Below are 20,792 nucleotides of genomic sequence, written 5' to 3' on the forward strand. Positions count from 1 at the left end.
CATTTCTCACTGGTAAAATCTATGTTTCTTCTTGCCTGATTTGAGAAGGATAAAACACACATTTTGTTAACAATCCTGGATCTGATTGCAGAGACCAGGACTCTAAGAGAAATACAGATCTGCAGTTTACTCTCTGTGAAGCTCTGTGCCATTTCTTTCCTCTTGCACACCTGCTTTTCTGTAGGTTATTAATATGTATTGTTAATGCTGTTCTTGCATTTTATGATTCTTTCATTTTGTAAGATAAATTCAAATATAAAATCCCTTTTGGTTCAGTTTCTCTTGATTTCTGCTGATCCTTGACACAATAATATGTAAAATAGAAAGTGGTTGTTCTAAATTTAAAAAGATATATTCAAATGAAAAAATAAACAGTGAAATATAAGAGAAAGAACATAGCACTATTTTTCAATCAGAATAATTATTCATTTACTCGCAGTTACCTTTTAGGTCTGAATGAAAATTTCCTTATATGTATTTCCTATTACAACCCTGAAGTGAACTTTGCAAATTTTGATGGGCAAATAAGGAAGCAGCTTGAGGAGGTTAAAAGATTTGCCAAAATCACAGAACCAGTCAATGGTAGAATCAGAATTCCAACACAGACTGACCCTTTACTACATTGCTCTGTACTTTCCAAACACTTCAAGCAAATCACTTAACATCTCTGAGTCTCACTTTGGCTGTAAAATGGAATTAATAACATTTCATAGCATTCATGGAAAATTCAAATCATGTATGTAAAACAGCAACAAATTTGGAAATCTGAAAAAGCTAAACAAATCTCAGTGATAATTGCATTACTAAATGCTAGGCTAGTTCCCCAATCAAATCCTGCCTTGAAATAAAAGTGAAATTGGAAAACTGTTGATATCAATAACAATAACTTCACAGTTCTGACTGTGCTCAATACCTTGTGATAGTACATTCCTACATCAAGTCATTAAATTGTGGCTTTCATGAGTACAAGCTTACTTTCTTGCAGAATGAGAGGTTAGGACAAAAAAATAAAACTAAGAAAATCTAAATGTTATTCCTTGATTATCCTTTGATTGTTGCTAGTAAAAATTTTCAAACTGATAATCCGTACAAGGATTCAGTGAAGCCAGGGCTCTCATATATAATTTGTAGCAATAGAAAATTATTTTATAATTTAATTTGTCAATATTATCAGATGACAATGTTTGTACATGCACACTTTTGAACCATTAATTTTTTCTTTAGTAATGTATAGTAAGGTGGGATAATAATTTTGGAAATATATAAATATGCTTGTTTCTTTTGCATTTCCTTGCATCCGACTTTTATCCAAGTCAGCCTGAAGCATCCATCTACTCTTTATGAGGATGCAGAGTAGGAAATTTCAGAGGGAAAAAAGAATTGTAATAACAATAATGCAGAGTGAAAAAAATAGTACTCAGTTTTTGGTAAACAAAATAGAAATTTTATGTGCACAGGAAGATAATTAAATTTAAAGCAAGGCTCATTAAGAGAAAAAAATGTTTTCTAAAATTCCTAATCTCCTTCTTTAACTTGAAGGCCTGAATGACTTGGTCATAACATTTTGTATAAGGAAAATATGATCACATAGAAAGAGAAAGAGGGGAAACCCCGTTTTTGCCAGTCCCAGTGATTATGAGAGGAAGAAGAGAAAGCAAAATCAGATACCAGGCTTCTCTTCTCTACATTGGTGACAAACTATATTGTTGCTTGCAAAGAGATGTAAAGATTACTTTAGAGATATCCAACTAAGAATCAAAGACAATTAGGATGATGGCCTGCACTCATAGTCTTGGTATGCTGGAAGGCAAACCACTGAAGACTCCAGGCTTTAATCTGGTGCTGTCTCCAAGACTGTCCAGAAGCAATGAGATGGGAAGGCCCATGAAGATAGATGTGTTGAAGGTGATACAGATGTGTTTATTATATTCTTGCTTACAATGGAAAAAAAGGCATACATAGCTTACTTATCTAATGATGTTTAAACAGATGTATCTTTTTTTCCCAGAAAATTTTGTGAAGATGCTGACATTGAGTGTAAAAAAATACAGTAGCATGGAACTCTGAGCTTTTTTCTTTGCTCTGCTTGTCACTCATCGATTTGTAAAATATTTTAAAATTTGAGACTATTCTTTAAGTAAACCTAAGTGTCCTTCAATGGCGTTGAATTTTCATAAATGAGTCCTATACATTTTGTTTATATTTAATTCAAAATTAGTTGAAAATTTTTAATCTAGGTATTCAGTGAATAAAGTGAGGAAAATTTCAGCACTGAAAATTTTAGAGAATGTATAGAGCAAGATGGCAAAGTAGGACTCTCCAGCAGTTGTCCTCTGTAATAACATCAATTTGAACAATAATTTACACATGAAAATACCTTTGTAAAAGCAGAGGAAACCAGATGAGAGTTTATAGTATTTGGTTGTAGCACAATAATTAGAAAAGACTCATTGAAGATGGTAGGAAAAATAATTTTACATCACTCGTATTACCTCCAAACCCAGGCAGCACAACATGGAGACATATGCTGTCAATGTGAGAGAAAGAGAAGAAAGTGAGCAGAGAATTATGCACTGGGCCCAGAAACTTTGCCCACCCAGCACTAGGCAGATCCTCATGGTCTTATTCCAGGCTGATACCTATAGACTGAGCCTTTAGGCCTGCCCCAGTGCTAGGTGGGACCACACAGCACCATGCTTAAGGCTTTCTTGGTGAACTCAATATCTGTCCCACACTACCACCTGGCCAGTATCAGTGGACCTAGGCTTCTAGCCTATGCCAGCACTATGCCTACCATATTAGGCTCCAGGCTTCTGGCAGTTCCACACTGGCTGCAGCTGCACCAGGTTTCTTGCGTGACCCAGGGCCACACAGGCTGCACGTCTGTCCCAGCTTCTATCATGCTCCAGGGCCATACCTGCCATAGCAGGTTCTAGGATTCTGACAGCACTGCACCAGCCACAATTGCCCTGTGTTTCTGGTGCACCCCAGCACCATGCCAATTACAGGGTTTTCCCAGACAAAGCCAGTCTGTGAATACAGTAATAATTGCCTACTTCTTCAAATGTGCAAATACTGATGTACAACCACAAGGATCAAGAATAATCAGGAAAACATAATATCACCAAATGGACAAATAAGGTGCCAGTATCTAATCCTGAAAAAATAAAGATATATGAACTGCCTGACAAAGAATTTAAAATAAACATTTTAAGAAACTCAGCTCACTTCAGGAAAATATAGAGCAACAACTCAATGAAATAAGAAAAACTATAACCAGAATTAGAACTTAAAAAAAATACTGAAATAATAATTATAATAATAGTAAGATGAAATCCTAGAGCTAAAATCTACAATAAACAAAATTAAATGTATATCAATAGAAGAATTGATTGAGCAGAAGAAATAATCTGTGAGCTTAAAGTCAAGTTACTTGAAAATATATAATCAGGAGAAACAGAATAAAAAGAAATGAAGCAAGCTTATGTAATTTATGAAACATTATCAAAAGAGAAAATTTTTAATTATAGGAGTTAAATAAGGGGAAGAGAAGATAAAGAAGTATAAAGATCATTTCAAAAAACAGTAACAGCAAACTTTCCAAACCTGAAAAAATATGTAAATATCCAGATATAGGAAGGTCTAAGGTCTCCAATCAGATTCAATGTGAAGAAAACTACTCCAAGGCATATTATAATTAAAGAGTCAAAGATCAAAGACAAAGAGAGGCAGCAGCAAGAGAAAAGAAGCAAATAACATGTAAGAGAATTCCACTACAGCTAGCAGCAGACTTCTCAGCACAAACCTTACAGGCCAGGAGAGCATGGGATGACATAGTCAAAGTGCTGCAGCAAGAACACTGACAACCAAAAAGAAAGCAAAGCTGTCTTTCAGAAATAAAGAAGTGATAAAGATTTTACCAGACAATTAAAAGCCAAGATAATTCATCACCACCACATCTGTTATATAAGAAATGCTAAAAAGAGTTCTTCAGAATCAAAGAAAAAGACATTACTGAGTAAAATAGAAACATCTGAAAGTATAAAACTACTTGGAAAAATTAAGCATGCAGGCAAATGCAGAATGCTCTAATACTTGAATGATATTGAGTAAATAACTTAGATCTTTAATATAAAGGTTAAAAGATAATATTAAAAATAATAGCTAAAATAATTTGTGAAAATATACAATATAATGTAAATTCACATCAAAAATTCTAAATGTGTATCAAGAAAGCAATACCATATTAATAGCTACAAAAATACCTGGGAATACATTTACCCAAAGTAGTAAGCAATCTCTAAAATAAAAACTAAGCTACTGAAAAGAAATTGATGACACAGAAAAAATGGAAAGATAGCCCATACTCATGAATCAGAAGAATTAATATTGTTAAAATGTTCTTACTACCCAAAGTGATCTACAGATTCAATGCAATCAATATTAAAATATCAATGACTGTCTTCACAGAAATAAAAAAATAAAATCCTAAAATGTATACAAAACCACAAAAGGGTCTGAATAATAAAGGCATTCTTGAGCACAAAGAACAAAACTTGAGTCGTAACACTGACTTAAAAATATACAACAAAACTATAGCAGCCAAAATAACATGGTATTGGCATAAAAATGGACATACTGAGCAACGGAAAAGAATAGGGAGTCCAGAAATAAATGCAGCCAGGTGATTTTTGTTAAAGGAGCCAACAACAAACAATAAAGCAAGGACAGTCTCTTCAATAAGTAGTGCTAGGAAAACTGTACATCCAGACGTAAAAGAGTTAAATTAGACCCTTATCTCTCACCATATCCAAAAGTAATCTCTAAATAGATTGCAGTCTTAAATGTAGACTCAAAATTATGAGATTGCTAGAAATATGACAAAAGCTCCTTGACATAGGCCTCAGCAATGACTTTTTGGATATGCCCCCGAGATCACAGGCAACACATACAAAAAAGCCAAAAAATACACAAACAGGATAACATCAAACCAAGGAGCCTCTGGAGAAGAGAAACAATCAATAGAGTGAAGAGACAGCCTATAGAATGGGAGAAAAATATTTGCAAACTGTACAGTTGTTAAGAAATTTACATCCAAAATACATAAAAAAATTAAGAGCAAGGAAACAACTCAGTTAAAAATTGGCCAAGAAACTGAATAGATATTTCTCAAAGGAAGATATACTAATGCACAAGAGGTATATGAAAAAAATTACCAACATCACTAATGGGGATGCAAATTGAAACCACAATAAGAAAATTTTATAGAAGTAGAAAGTAGCATGTTAGTTACCCGGAGCTGAGATGGTTGGGGAGATGTTGGTTAAAAGAGGTAAAACTTCATTTAGACAGAAGAAATAAGTTCAGGAGAACTATTTTACAACATGGTGATTATAGTTAATGAGATATTGTGTTCTTGAAAAACGCCGAGAGAATAGATGTAAAGTTTTCTCACCACAAAATAACTATGTGACAATGCATATATCAGCCAGATTTAGTCATTCCACAACATACATGCACCTCAAAATATCATGTTGTACACAATAAATATATATAATTTTATCAATCAATGAATGAAATAAAATTTAAAAACAAACTCTTAGAGAAGTATAATTTTTAAAATAAAGCACATAAATAAAAATATGTTGAAATGCACCTTTACAAAAGCAAGAGAGGAACAAAACAAATTAAATGGAGAAAGTTCAATTTGTGTAAAAAATTAAATTTTAAAATTATTTAGCTGTGCTTTGGAATATATAAACTTGTGGAAATAGGTCCTTACCAAAGCTCTTATTTACCTTAGATACACTTGCATTCTGTTTTAGAATGAAATAGAGAACTCTTTCTATTTTGTAGTTCCTAAATTTGGTGAAACTATTAAATGAATTTTAAAAAGAGACAAGCTATTTGATGGGTTTTTATCTGTAAAAATATTTATTGAAGAAAAGTATTCTAAATAGAGGCAAAATACAGTATCTGTGAAGTTGTATGGACTGAAATGACTATATATTTTATAGAAAATGTATTAGAATATCCCCTACTTAGCAAATTTTGCACTGAGTTTATCAAATTTTTCAGCTTCTGTGAAGACAGTATTTTCTTAATGATGTCTATAATGAAGAACAAATGGAAAATTTCAGATACCTCAAATTAATTGTAGAATGCAAATTTGAAGAAATACTTCAGACAATTGAAAAAATTAAAATAATAAGATCACAGAAAAACTACATTCTTCAAAAAAGAATGTCATTCCAGTGCCATGGTATTAGATAAAACTAACAAAATTAGTAAAGTTTGTGAATGTATTCAGTCATTCAGTTAGGTGGTTCTGTTCAGATAATTCATATAAAGAAGTTATTTTTCCTGCTTTTAGATAGATAGATAGAGAGATGATAGATAGATAATCTGGTAGATAGATGATAGATAGATAGATAGATTGATAGATAATTGCTACTTAAATTTTTCGAATGAATTTTAGTTTTTAAAACCTATTTATATCCAAAATATATAAAGAACTCAATAGCAAAAAGAAAGCAATTAAATATAGGTTAATAACCTGAATAGACATTTCTCAAAAGAAGACATACAAATGAGCAACAGGTATATGAAAAAATTCTGAACATCACTAGCCATTGAATAGCTCTATTTTTAGGCACATCAATACAATATGGCCAATTTATGGTCATTATATAAACATTTCAAAAACTTTTGTAATTATTTTTAGCTCCCTTTTTACTGATAAAATTGTCCTATATTATTGCAAACATTACATGATCACCCTAGATATAGCATAGGCAACACAATTAGATTTTTTAAAGCATAGGGAAAGTACCACCAGGGAATTTTTTTGAAGTTCCAAAATGGTTATACTAGGTGGTAGAGACCATGAATTTTTTCCTAGTTTTCATTTAAAATATTGAGATCATGTTATCATCACAAGTAACAATTATGCTAGATAAAAACAAACAAATAATAGGAAGCATTGAACTTCCTGAAGAAAGGACATAGGAACCAGCATGTTTCATCTGTCAGTGGGGCTCTGAGGGCAGCAAGGGTAACAAGATGCATGCACGGCATGCCAGCTACCTCTACATCTGAGCACATGCGCCTCTCCAGTATCTGTCACAGCATCAGCTGGGCAAAATGTTCTTTCCTTCCCCTCCAGACCTAGCCAAGGTAGCACTGACAAATAAGGTCAGATTTGGGGGCTGAGGTGAGTGAAGCATTTTATATTTATATCCATGGACACACTCTTCTGTGTATGTTCCAGTGACTTCAGGGGACTTTCCACAGCCATGGATGTCACGTCCAGTGTGAGGTAACTCTGCCTGGCCCGGGAATTCGTTGGACACAAATCACTAGGTGAAGGATTGGGTTCCAGAGTTTATGAATTGATGTTCAATAATAATTTTATCTCTTCTGTACTATCTGGTCAATATGATAGTCACAAATATGCAAGATTTTTTGGTAAGGTGTTTTTTTCTCCTCTCTCATTTATTGTTGGCTCCAAGTTTGAGGAAACAATAAATATAGTGATTTAATGACTTCCAGCTTGGGCACTGGATGATTGTTCTGATTAGTTAGTATTAGGCAAAATGCACATAGAATATAAATAAAACCCCTAGAGGAGAGCCTGGCACAAAATTACTCCTAGATAAATACTGTACTGGCTTTAACACTTTATGAAAGAACAAACTTCCTCCCTAGACGGGGGAGTTTCAGTGGAGGTAAGAAGGGAGATCTAATATATAGTAAGAAGTGGTGTGAATTAAGATTTAACCATTTAGAAGGCATGTTGAATGCATGTTATATACAGCACTGGTTTAGGTTTCAGGAAAAAATATGATGAAGAAAATAGACTAAATTTCTGCCCTCAAATAATTTACAGACAGGAGGATAAAATTTACCTGAGTTAAATAAGTGTAATGTTGCACTTTTTTTTGTTTTCTTTGAGATGGACTCTCCTTCTGTTGCCCAGGTTGGAGTGCGGTGGTGTGATCCCGGCTCACTGCAACCTCCGCCTCCTGGGTTCAAGTGATTCTTCTGCCTCAGCTTCCCAAAGTAGCTGGGACTACAGGCATGCGACACCATGTATGGCTAATTTTAGTATTTTTAGTAGGGACAGGGCTTCACCATATTGGCCGGGCTGATCTTGAACTCGTGACCTCGTGATCCACCTGCCTCAGCTTCCCAAAATTCTGGGATTACAGGCATGGACCACCATGCCTGGCCAATGTTGCACATGTTTATGCAAAATCCTAGCTGTACAAGTATTATTTATGTGTGTGTATGTATATGCCCATATATAGATGTATGACACAAGTTTGTTTTATATACAAATATACATATAAACTGTCGTGTGTTCAAAGGAGCTAAAGAAAGTCGGATGACATTCAAGGGGTTGAGTGAACTGTGAATATTCTCTCCTCATTAATGTGTTTAGAGGGCAGCATCTGTATCATAGACTCCTTTTTTTCTGCCTTCACCGTCTAGCACAAAGGAAGGGTTTAGATGAAATAGAAGCGTATTATGGCTGCTGTTGAAAAGACTGTTAGATTGCCCACTCAGTAACCATTTCTATTTCCATTTCCTTTTTGTTAACATAATTTGGTTTTGGTTTGGTTTGAGATAGCCATGTGCTCAGAAAAGATGGTTGCTCAACCTTCAACAATCTCAGAGGTTAAACCTTCAATAAGGTTTAGGCTTATGTCGTGCCTTCCCTTCTCACCACTTACTGGTGTGAAGTGTCATGCAACCCTGCTCTGCCCAATAGAAAATAAAGAGAAATGTATTGGGAAATCTCAAATGAAAGAGCTTGAGCATTAAGCTCCTTAATTTCAAAACTGATTTGAGATCTAAAAGGAGAAAATAACTTGCTATGTAGCCTGGGTGTATTGCTTCACTTCTCTAGGTCTCAGCTTCACAGTCATATTATATTAATAATCTTATCTTCCCTAATTAGCAGGGTTATTGTTTTTAATCATGGAAAGTAAAAGATGTTAATTGTATTTTGTAAATAGATATAATACGTAAATTGTTACTATTAATTTTAATTACTTTGAAACATTTAATTTAAAAAGTGAAATAAAATTAAATTAGTAATGTCATAAAAATATGTTAATATGACAACCTTAGGAAAGTATGCTTCTTCCATAATAAAACTTAAAGTAAACATAATTGTATATAAATGACTTCCTATGCATTTATTTATGCATATATATTTCATTTTCCTTTCCTTAATTTTCTTTAAAATCCATATAGAACTTTGAAATTACATATTTAATAAAGTTCAATGAACTAGTGTTTATTAAAAATTATTGAGACCTTCCACTCTGCTGTTTGAGAGCACAATGACAAAAGCGGTAAGTTCAGATTCAGACGCTTTAACAATATATTCATTTTGTTATAAAACAATTTCAAACATACAAAAAATAACATAATAATCTCAACACTCACTATATTTAACAAAGATTGATTAACATATTTTCTTCAAATATCTTTTTAGAACAAATAAAATATTACAGACACATTTGAAGTCCCTTTTGGGGACTTTTAAGTTATACTACTTTACTATAGCAGTCAGTAGCATAACATGGATAACTTTAAAAAAATAGAAATTTCTCACGTTTCCGGATGCTGCGAATCTGAGAATAGGGTGCCAGCATGGTAGAGTTCTGATGAAAACTCTTTCAGGTTGTAGTCTGCCAACTTCCCATGTATCTTCACATAGCAGAAAGAAAGCTAGCTAGCTCCCTGGCCTCTTCATAAAAACACTAACCTCATTCATAAAAGCTTCATACTCCTGAGCTAATTACCTCAGAAAGACCCCTCCTCTTAGTACCATCACGCTGGAATTATTAGGGTTTCAACATAGGAGTTTTGGGGAGACACAAACATTCATTACATTGAAGTGCCTTTCTCAATTACATTTTGTAGTGGGTATATACGATTACAGATAACATTTTACACTTTTCTTATATATCTGTGTATAACGTAGGGTATTAACTAAACTTCTCTAACAAAAGTCCTCAAAACGCAATGGTTCAAAGTAAATTTAGGTTTCTTTCTCAAATAGCAGTTCATAGGGAGGTAGAAGGTCCAGGGTAGGTAATCAACTTTGAACCACGAGATTCTGTTGTTTTACAATCTTCTAAGGCAGTAGTTTTGTGAATACAATGTGAAAGCTTCAAGGTCCTTTCTGCATGCCCTTCCTTTTTCCAACTATCTATCTGTGTGAGGTCAAATTTTCTTCATACCCTTAACAAAAAATAACATTGCTGTAGATTGAATGCAGAAACAAATATTAAACTCTGCTTGTCTTAAAGTCAGACATTTAAAAAGTTGTAAAAATATAATGTTGCCATTTCAATAAGCTTTCATTATTTTTAATGAAATGATATGCTAATATAAGTTTATTATGGTTTTAAATATTAAATAAGTACATATTTTAATATCTCTATTGTAATTTTGAATATGGTAAATATCAGTCAATATTCCAACATTAATAAAAGGTTTTTGAGGTTCTAAATAGTTAAGATAGGAAAATATATTGTCTACTTGGTGGCCATGTCTAGTTAAAACTCTTTTTACTCTGAAAAAGTAAGAATGAATTTGGGAAAACAACTAGCAGTTCAATGAAATGCGTGTGTTCAAAAACAATATATAATATGTGTGTGCTTTAAAAATTTACATGAATAGTATCTTTCTGGGTACATCCTTATGTATATCACTTTTTGCTTAAAATTACGTCTTCAAAATACAGCCATGCTTACACATATTGGTCTAGTTTATTCATTTTAACTGTTGAATACTAATATACTATAGGATTATACAACAATTTATTTGAACATTTATTTAATTGGTGGATACAGAAGGTTTCCAATTATTCACTCATGAGACCAATGCTGCAATAAACATTTTGCATAGGTTCTTGTGTAATATAAGAATGTTTCTTTAGATAATTAAAAGTTAAGTTCTGTGGTGGAAGATATGCATGACTGTGTTATTAAATGCTGTTAAGTTCTCCAAAGCAGTTGTGCCAATTTGCAAACCCACATGCACAGCATGAAAATCTCTTTGCCCTCTGTTTCTCCTTTTTAGGTTATAATTTTGTCAATAAGATGGTAGGAGAATTGAAAGTTACTGTTGCTTAATTTGAATTTCTGTCTGTAGAAATTAGAATAGTTAGAAATAGATACGATGACAATCAAAAGAATACTTGATAACAGTGATTACATAATTCAGATTTATTTTTCTTACATAAGAAGTGTGGAGTTAGGTGCTAGCATTGGTTTTGCAGATCATTAATGTAATCAAGAAAATTAGGCTCAGCTATCTTTCTGCTGAATTAACCTAAATATATTATCTTTTCCTCCTCTATCTTATCATCTTATGGTTGCAACATGATTGCAACCATACTATATTACTTAAATGTTCAATGTAAGAAAAAAAAAAAAGGAAGGAAGATGGTTCTTACATTCTCCTTCTAAATTTGTTCCCTTTTATCAAATTTAGCAAAGAAAAAGTCCCTAATCTCTACCCCAGATGACTTTTTCAAATGAAGTTTTCCCCACAACTGTGCTAATTAGCCAATGTTGACACACTGTTCTGGAATTTTTAAATAAACTACATAAAAGACAGGGTATATCTCTCATATTAATTCTTATGTCAAACTTAGCTTTTCAAAGATCTTAATTCTTCAATTGACTTCAATTGACTTCAACATCACATTTTACTTTAAAAATTTATTTGGATTCTTTTATTAGGATTGAATTTTTTAGACATCTGAAATAAATGTATAGCTTTACAATCTTGAAAACAGCAAATAATTGGATCTTACTTTCAAAAATTAACCTGACAATCTTTGATTTTTAATTGAAGCATTTAATCCTTTATTATTTAATGTAATAATTGATATAGCTGTATTTTAAGTCTACAATCTTGGTCATCTTTTCTTAATTTTATCATAATATTTCATGCTTTCTCTCTTTTTTTTGGTGATTTGTTTTTCAATATAGCATTTCTTTTTTCTTTCTTTCCTTTCTTTTTTTTTTTTGTTTTTTGAAACAGGGTCTTGCCCTATAGCCCAGGCTTGAGTGCAGTGGTGCAATCTCAGCTCACTGCAATCTCTGCTTTCCAGGCTGAAGAGGTCCTCCCACCTCAGACCCTGAGTAGTTGGGACTATAGGCACATGCCGCTATGCCCAGCTAAAGCAGTATCACTGAGATAAATTCACATTACATACAATTCAGCCACCTAAAGTGAATAATGCAATGGCTTTTTAATATAATCACAGGGTTGTACAACTATTACCACAATCAATTTTAAGGTATTTTTATTATTCCCCAAAGAAATTCATTAGCAGTCACTCCCCAGTTTCCACTTACCCCTCACTCTTAGCTGTATCCAATCATTAATGTGCATTCAGCCTCTGTAGATTTGCCTATAACCCCAACATTTTATATAAGTGGAATTGTAAAACATGTGATCTTTTGTAACTGGGTTATTTAAGTTAGCATAATGATTTCAAAGTGCATCTATGTTTTAGCATGGATTTGTACTTGGTTCTTTTTTATAGGTGAATAATATTTCATCATATAGAGATACCATATTCTATTTATTAATTCACCAGCTGATGGGCATTCAAGTTGTTTCTACTTTTTGGCTTTTATTAATAGAGCTACTATGAACAAGGTACAAGTTTTATGTAGACATACATTTTTTATTTCTCTTGAGTACATACCTAGAACTAGAATTGCGGGGTCACATGGTAACTCTATGTTTGACCTCTTGAGGAACTGCTGGATTGATTTTCTAAACAAGTGTGTCATTTTATATTCCCACCAACAGAGTGTAAGGGTTCCAATTTCTCCACATCCTCACCCACACTATTTTTGTCTTTTATATTTTAGCTATCCTAGTAGGTGTGAAATGTCATGCCTTCTGTTGAGTGAATAAAGCAATTAAGTCTACAATACATCATTATTACTATTTTGGTCCTATAAAAAATGATAAAAGTAAATTCTTTCAGGGAAAGGGAAACTATACCAGATGGAAGCCCGCACCTTCAGGAAGAAATGAGATGAATCAGAAAGATATATATCGTTTTAAAAATGCAAGATCTGCATTATTTTTTATTATGTAATCATTTATATCTAGATTTGTTCAGATGACTATTGAACCTTTAAGGCAATAATAATAATAATGGACTCCAAGTTTTACAGCACATATAGAAACAAATTTAAAGCTACAAACGATGCTTACTTTATGACAGGATCCTTCACTTTCTGGCACTCTATGAGGCACGGGAATAGGAATGATTCTCTTTTGGCCTAGTAAGAATTTTAGTTTACTTTAGTTTATTTTGTTCCTGGTAGATCCTAACAACATGATTTTGTAGTTTATATGGCTTCTTCTATCAGTTAAAGAGTTTTGAGTTTCAATATCTAACCAAAGCAGAATCTATCATTTCACTTTAAATAATTATATAATTACTATTTGATCCATAACTTATCTTGAAATGTGGTTTTTAGTTTGTTCATGTGAGGGGGGGTCTAATGTTTCTAATATTTATTTTTAAATTTATTGCACTGTATATAGTATTAAATGAATGTTTAAAAGTGTTTCTTTGTAGTTGACATTACTGAGAAATAGTACGTAGGCCTGGACCTGCTATGTATTACTGTTTTTACAAAGATACAGTCTGCCTAAAATGAAGCCAACACAGAACTTAAAAAAAAAAAAAGCAAAGTTTAATTATATTTTCCCCTAAGCCAAGCTGCTCCTAATGTCTTACTTGAACTTTTCATTTGTAAGACTGTTATTTCCCATTTTTGTCTTACACTAGTCTGGGTTGAGTTTCTTTTGTTGTGTGTAATCCGACTAATACAGAAAACATGAGGAGTTCACTTTGAGATATATTGAGTTTGTGTTGTGGTTGAACACAGCCAGAAGATGTAAATTCAGGACAGGATATCGATATCAAGAAAGGGTTCAGAGCCATAGTGACCTGGGGCTTGTTAGCTCTGACCCTGTGTTAAACTGGTGCTAACCGTCTTTATCTTCCGAAGAGCCTCCCTTTTGCTATTTTTGAGACTTAGAAATTAAGCACTCTCCTATCTGCTTTCCTTACTCAGGAACTTTTGTTCTAAGCAAAATCTTACTTAAAATGTCTCTCTTAGGCAATATTTACATACGGAAGGAAATGATTCATTATTTGCAGCTTGATATAATCAAAGACAAGAGTGAGTACTCTGGGTTTGGTGGCTATTCTTTCATTTTCTTAGCTATTGCCAATATTTAACAAACAAAGTTGGCTTGCCATACTTACCAGGAAACCAGTGTCTATGCACATCCATTTTAGGTTGCATTGTACTATACTTGAATATGTATATGTCAAAAGATGTCTTGGTGTTTGCAACCTGCAGCACTTATAGAAATAGCTCCATTATAAGTGGTCATTTTAAATTATAGCCTGAATTTATTTAAGAGCCAGTCAGATAAATGAAAGCTCTCTCTGCCAGAAGACTTTTTGTTATCAATACAAATGTACAGAATGATTCCACGTACAACTCACTTCAGAGAAGTTTAAATAGGCCAATCTGCATTTGCAGTGGCTTTTCTGTACAGCACCTCTTCTCTGTCCTTTTGGTTGCTACCCTTGGCTCAGGCCACCATTTCCTCTTACACTGTTAGTAGCTCAGGTAGTTGCTTACAGCTAGCATAACAAATCATTCAAACTGAAAAGATGGTTTTTTAAATAAGTCTCTAGAGCAGATGACATTTCCCCCTTTTTGCCAATGATGAAAGTAAAGAGAAAAGATCAAGTTATTTCCCCTAGGTTATATAGATAATTGGCTTCAGGGCTCAGGCTGTCTAGTACAGCACTTGATGGTTATATGGTATTTTGACTTTTTAAACACTACTGTTTGAATTCAGTTGAATTAGTCACAGTAGGCTCACTACTCTAATAACAACCCTACATTTCAATGGATTAACAGAATAGAAGCTTATTTCTTCATTATGTAAAATTCAAGGATGGTGACCTTTTTTGTCGTTACCCAGGAACCTAGATTCTTTATATCTTGTGTCTCTACTAGGCTTTATGTTCTCATAACCCACTCCTTTGGTTAGACAGGGGGGAAAAGGAGCATAGGATTATCTGCTGGAAGTTTATGAGCTATTCTGAAAGTGGTACACATGCTTTTGCCCATTTTCCACTGGGCAGAACTAAATCACTCGGTCAAATCAATTTCAAGGGAGGCTGAACAACATGGTCTAGCCATGTGTCTAGCAGAAAAAAGGAAGGGATGTTTCCAACACCTGCATTTGCTATAGGCCTACTTTGATATATATATATATACTTGACTGGCTTAGAAATATTTAAAATATTCAATGTTTTAAAAATCTGCAAGTATATATTGAAATAGATACCCTTAGCCTATACACAATACACAATCCATCTCTGAGTCTTATCTTGAATCAGTTAGAATCAAATTTAACCACAAATAACATGAGCCACAAATAACACTGGCTTAATCAAGATAAAAATTTATTTTACTCTTTCTGTTATGTAAGAAGAAGTTTAGAATTAAACTTGGAATTGAAGTCAGAGGTGGTACAGTACTCATCATCATGGAAATCCAGACTCTTATCATTATTACTTCTAAACTTAAGGTCGTTGTTATGCCACGGAATTTAGTGAATAATTAAGAAAAAAACCTCTAGATCATCTCATGATCCAAGCTAGTCATCAGCATTCCCACCTTCTATTTACATTGCAGGCTGAAAAAAACAAAAGCGAAAAAAGGAGGGGTGTGTATATTTCCCAGCTATCTCTCCTGCTTCCTTTACGGAAACTTTCAAGAACTCCCTCTCCACAACTTTACTTATATCTCATTGGCTAAATCCTATTCACATTGTCACTCTATCTGTTATAGAAATTGAAAAGTTCAGTCTTTTGGCTGACCACATGTTATTGGTCCCAATGATACAGGGATTCTAATAATAAGAGAGTTAAAATAGATTTTCAGTGGATACAGAATTCTAGTTGACCTTTTTTCTTTCCTTCTCTCACTCAGCAATTAGATATTATTTCATTGTTCTCTGGTTTCCATTATTTCTGAAGATCAGTCTGTGATAATTATTATCTTTGTTCCTTTGCATGTAAAGTCTCTTGTCTTCTGACTGCTTTAAAATTTTTATTTTTATGCTCGGTTTTTAGCAATTTAATTTTGATGTTTCCTTTGGTGGATTTCTTTGTGTTTATTTTGCTTTGGTGCTTATTAAAGGTATTCAATTTGTTTGTTACCTATGCAACTAACTGTTCCTTTCCTCCCACCAATATATCAGCTTTATCCCCTTTATGATCATTACACTGAGGTCACATATCAGAGGTAGGATAAGACTGAAGTTTGTGGCAAGGATAAATACTTGGGCTGGATAAAGTAAGGAGCTGAGCATATTCTTTGGTAATCAAAGCTAAGATTTTAATTTTGATGAACTCTGCTTCCCAAGGTTGGTCAAAGGAGCTTTGATAATGGGTCCTACTAAAGAACTCATACTACTACAGATAACTCCTCTCCTCTATTTTTTTCTTCTTTTATTTCTTCCTTTAGTATTTATTTATTGAAAAGTTATATACCACAAATTGCACTTGGGAGCTGGTGGTGAGCAAATCTTCATGGTTCCTTCCTTTATGGACCTCACAGTCCTTGCCTTCCATATATTCAACACTCTTTTAATACCATTCCAGAAATAATTATCCTAAAGAGGATAATTGCATAAATTTCCCTTATTGAAAAAGGTAAGATTTAGAGATAAAGTCTGCATAGTGGTTGAGAACACAGACTTAGATTTGGCTTCCAGTGTCATCATTTACCAGTTGAATGACCTTGAGGAAATTAGTTTTTTGTACCTCAGTTTCCTCAGTATTAAAATTAGGATGATAATATTTAATTGATAGAGGTATTCTGAATAGAGATATAAGTAGAACAAAATACCTGGGCTTTATCCCAGGGCATCACACTGTAGAAAAGCTAGACAGAACATCCACCTCACTAAAATAGAAATAACTTAGCATAAATTATATTATCAAGAATACTGAGTTAAATGCGAAGCTATAATGTATCTTATATGATTGATAATACTCATCTATAAGACACATGAATGAGTACATTTTGAATACACTTCTCACTTCTTGCTTGCTGTACAGAATTTGTGGTAAGGATTAATGAGCAACAAACAATCTCTAAGGCATCCCTCCTCCCCATGATCCTTGATCTCATTGCATACCCTTAGGTAAGCCCATCCCCTTGAGTCTGGGCAGGATCAGTGACTTTATTCTAGCCAACAGAATATAGAAAAGGTGATCTATAACATGGTTAAATCACATTACATAAAACTCTAAGTTTCTGGTATACTTGCACAACAGACTGTTATTGTAGGTTTAATAAAATAAGCAGCTATGATGGAATTGTGGGGATCTCTAAGAACTATGGGCAGTCTCCATCCTCTAGTCAACAACAAAAAATGGGGTATTCAGCCCTATAAACACAAGGAAATAAATCTGGCCAACTACCTGAGTGAGTTTGGAAGTGAATCGTTTCCTAGGCATGCCTCCACTAGAGAATACTGCCCTACCAACATCTTGAATCGGGCTTTGTGAAACCCCAGGTAAGCCATGACCAGACTCATGACCTACAGAAACTATGAGATAACGTAGGAGATAAGGAATGTTTATTATTTTAAATCACTAAATTTATGGTACTTTGTTATGTAGCAATAGGAAACTAATATTTGGCATGTAAAAAGCACTTATAATAATAATAATTACTATTATTAAAATAACAAAGTTCACATTCTTAGCATGTCATTTAAGATTATTCTACTTTTTTTTAAACAATTTTGATAGGTTCATTTTCCTGAGTCCTAACCTTTAAACACACGGGAATGGGTAGATCACTTGAGTCCAGAAGTTCAAGACCAATCTGGCCAACATGGTGAAACCCCATCTCTACAAAAAATACAAAAATTAGCTAGGTATGGTGGCACACACCTGTAGTCCCAGCTACTTGAGAGGCTGAGGTGGGAGGATCACATGAGCCTGGGAAGGTTGAGGCTGCAGTGAGCTGTGATTGTGCCACTGCACTCCAACCTGGGTGACACAGTGAGACTTTGCCTCAAAACAAAATGAAACAAAAACAAACAAACAAAAACCTGGAGCCCACAGATGCCCCAGTCCCTGGTATCTGAGTAGCATGACCTGGGATGCAGGTGTCTTTCTCAGGGAAAGAGGGGGTTCTTTGTCCATGTGCCCCTCTGGAAACACTATACAATTCCTGAACCACTTGCCAGAATTGGAGTCATAACCAGGAGTCACTGTTATCATAACTCATCACATCGTCATATCATGAGTTGAACTACTTTTATTATAGTTATGTAGGAGGTGGCAGGTTGGGGAGCTGGGTCCAGCCTGCTGTCTAGTGAGGTACTTTGTCCTCAGCACCACTTAACTGCTGCCAGATAAGTCAGTGACCAGAAGAGTCCTTAGCCAGCCCCATCCCATGACCTTGGCCCTGCTGCAAAGAGGGACTCCTAGCCCCATCATAGGTACAGTTAGTGTGCGGCAACTCCCACTCCTCCTCCATAAGCCCAGGGAGCTGTGACATCTACCTGTCTGGTGTTTATCCCATTTGCTTGTGGGAGAAGAGACCTCATCTGCCATGTGGACATCTGAGCCCAGCTTCCTGAGTACCTCAGCCAGTCTCACAGACCTGCAGCCCCCAGGTAATAGAAAGCCAGCTAGCCTATGGCTCTCACATTCCATGAGGGTCATGGGGGTTTTTACACTTAGAGAAACAAACCCCTCTCTCCTTTGAGCCTCCTTTTTCTCTGAGCTGTGAGTAGTTTTGACCCTGTAGTATGGCCAGTTCTTCTGACACTAAGATATTTTATCAATTGTCTGTCCCCATACCTGTAATATATGACCATACCTGTAATATATGCCTGTAATATAAATATAAAACTCTTTATAAGTGGTTTCCAGACTCAAGCTCCAATGGACCACATAAAAGTGTTTTGTTTCGAAAAACACAAACAAAAACAACGACGACAAAATACAGGAAGCCATACTGAATTATTTGCTAGTTCTGAAATATTTCCACATATCTTGACTTTGTCCATGGCTCTTTTATTTACCTGAAACGCTTCACTCTCTTTTTTTCTTGAGACAGAGTTTTGGTCTTGTTGCCCAGGCTGGAGAGAAATGGCACAATCTCAGCTCACTGCAACCTCCACCTCCCGGGTTCAAGTGATCCTCCTGCCTCAACCTCCCAAGTAGTTGGGACTACATGAGCCTACCACCACACCTGGCTAATTTTTTGTGTTTTTAGTAGAGACAGGGTTTCACCATGTTGGCCAGGCTGGACTCTTAACTCTCAAGCTCAGGTGATCCACCTGACTCAGCCTCCCAAAGTGTTGGGATTACAGGTGTGAGCCACTGAAACTGGCCTTCACTCTCTTTTTCTTCAGCTGAAATTACTTTCAATTCTTCAAATTCCATTTTAGGCACTATCAACTTCATAGAGATTTTCTGAGTATACAGGCTGAAATTAATTTATATTTTTTCTGTGTTTTCATAGCATCTACTTTTCACTGTTATCATAACTCATCACATTGTCATATCATGCATTGAATTACATTTACTATAGTTATATTTAACCACTTTTAAAAATAAGATGTTATTTCCATTATATATCACATAATTTTAAACAGATTTAATAATTTAAGGATTCTCTGTAGATAACTTCTTTAAGTCTCTTCTTGAAGGACTAAGGTTTATGCTCAGTTTTTCAGATTTCTGATCAAACACTCCCACTCCAGCTTCTTTCCAAACTGACATTTGGATGTATGGTAAGGAAAAAAGAGGTAGGTTAAGTAATATCATGACGATAAGAATGGCAGAGCTCAATGGAATATTCTGTATATTCATGCTGCTGTAATCAGTGAAGCAAAATGGTCTGTTCTTCTCTTTGCACTGGTGATAATTAAAAGTGTGACTGGTCCTGTCTGTGTGCTTTTTAATGAGGAAATCTGTGGGTCTTTGAAGATCACCTCTTCCCATTTAATTTCTTCATGATAACCTCTAGACTCCATTCCCAAAGTAGGTAGATTCTTCCCATAGAAGTTAAAGAAGCAGGAGTGTTGCTTAGGATATTTTGTCTTTACACTGTTGGACACCATCTCTTCGTCATTACTTTCATGCCAATAAGTACAATACTGAAGATGGTGCTTAGCTGAAAGCTTCAGTTATTTTAGGGGCTTTTGTCTCCTCCATGCTCTTTACAAGTTATATCCCAGAAGCTCTTCTGTTCTTAGGATCCCCCATACTAGTGGGGTGTTTCTCAAACCTCTAGTAACTGCCATTAAGTTTCAGATTCCAAAAGTTAAGTGGAAAAATAAGAACACTGATACCTGACCTTGCACCTTTTCTGCTATCTCACTTCTTTTTCTCAAAGTACCTTTGGTGAAAAGATTTTTTCCTTCATCTACTATCTTTCTTCTAAGCAGAGCACTGAGCCTCATCCCATAGGCAAATAGATAACTTTCTCAGTACTAGAAAATAAAGTCTCCTGAGCCTGGCGTTTGTGAGAGTTAAATGAACTTTGAAAGTTTAGATTTATTTTCAAGGGAAACATGTACTTTAAAATCCTGTTTTGGAGAATTTTTCCTCCAGGTATAAAGAAATAACTATTTTGATATTTGCTCTTCTACCATAAACAACTATAAAACTA

Source organism: Aotus nancymaae, unplaced genomic scaffold (genome assembly GCF_030222135.1).
Source record: "Aotus nancymaae isolate 86718 unplaced genomic scaffold, 86718_ANA_hifiasm-v0.15.2.pri h1tg000067l, whole genome shotgun sequence".
Taxonomy (NCBI): Eukaryota; Metazoa; Chordata; class Mammalia; order Primates; family Aotidae; genus Aotus; species Aotus nancymaae.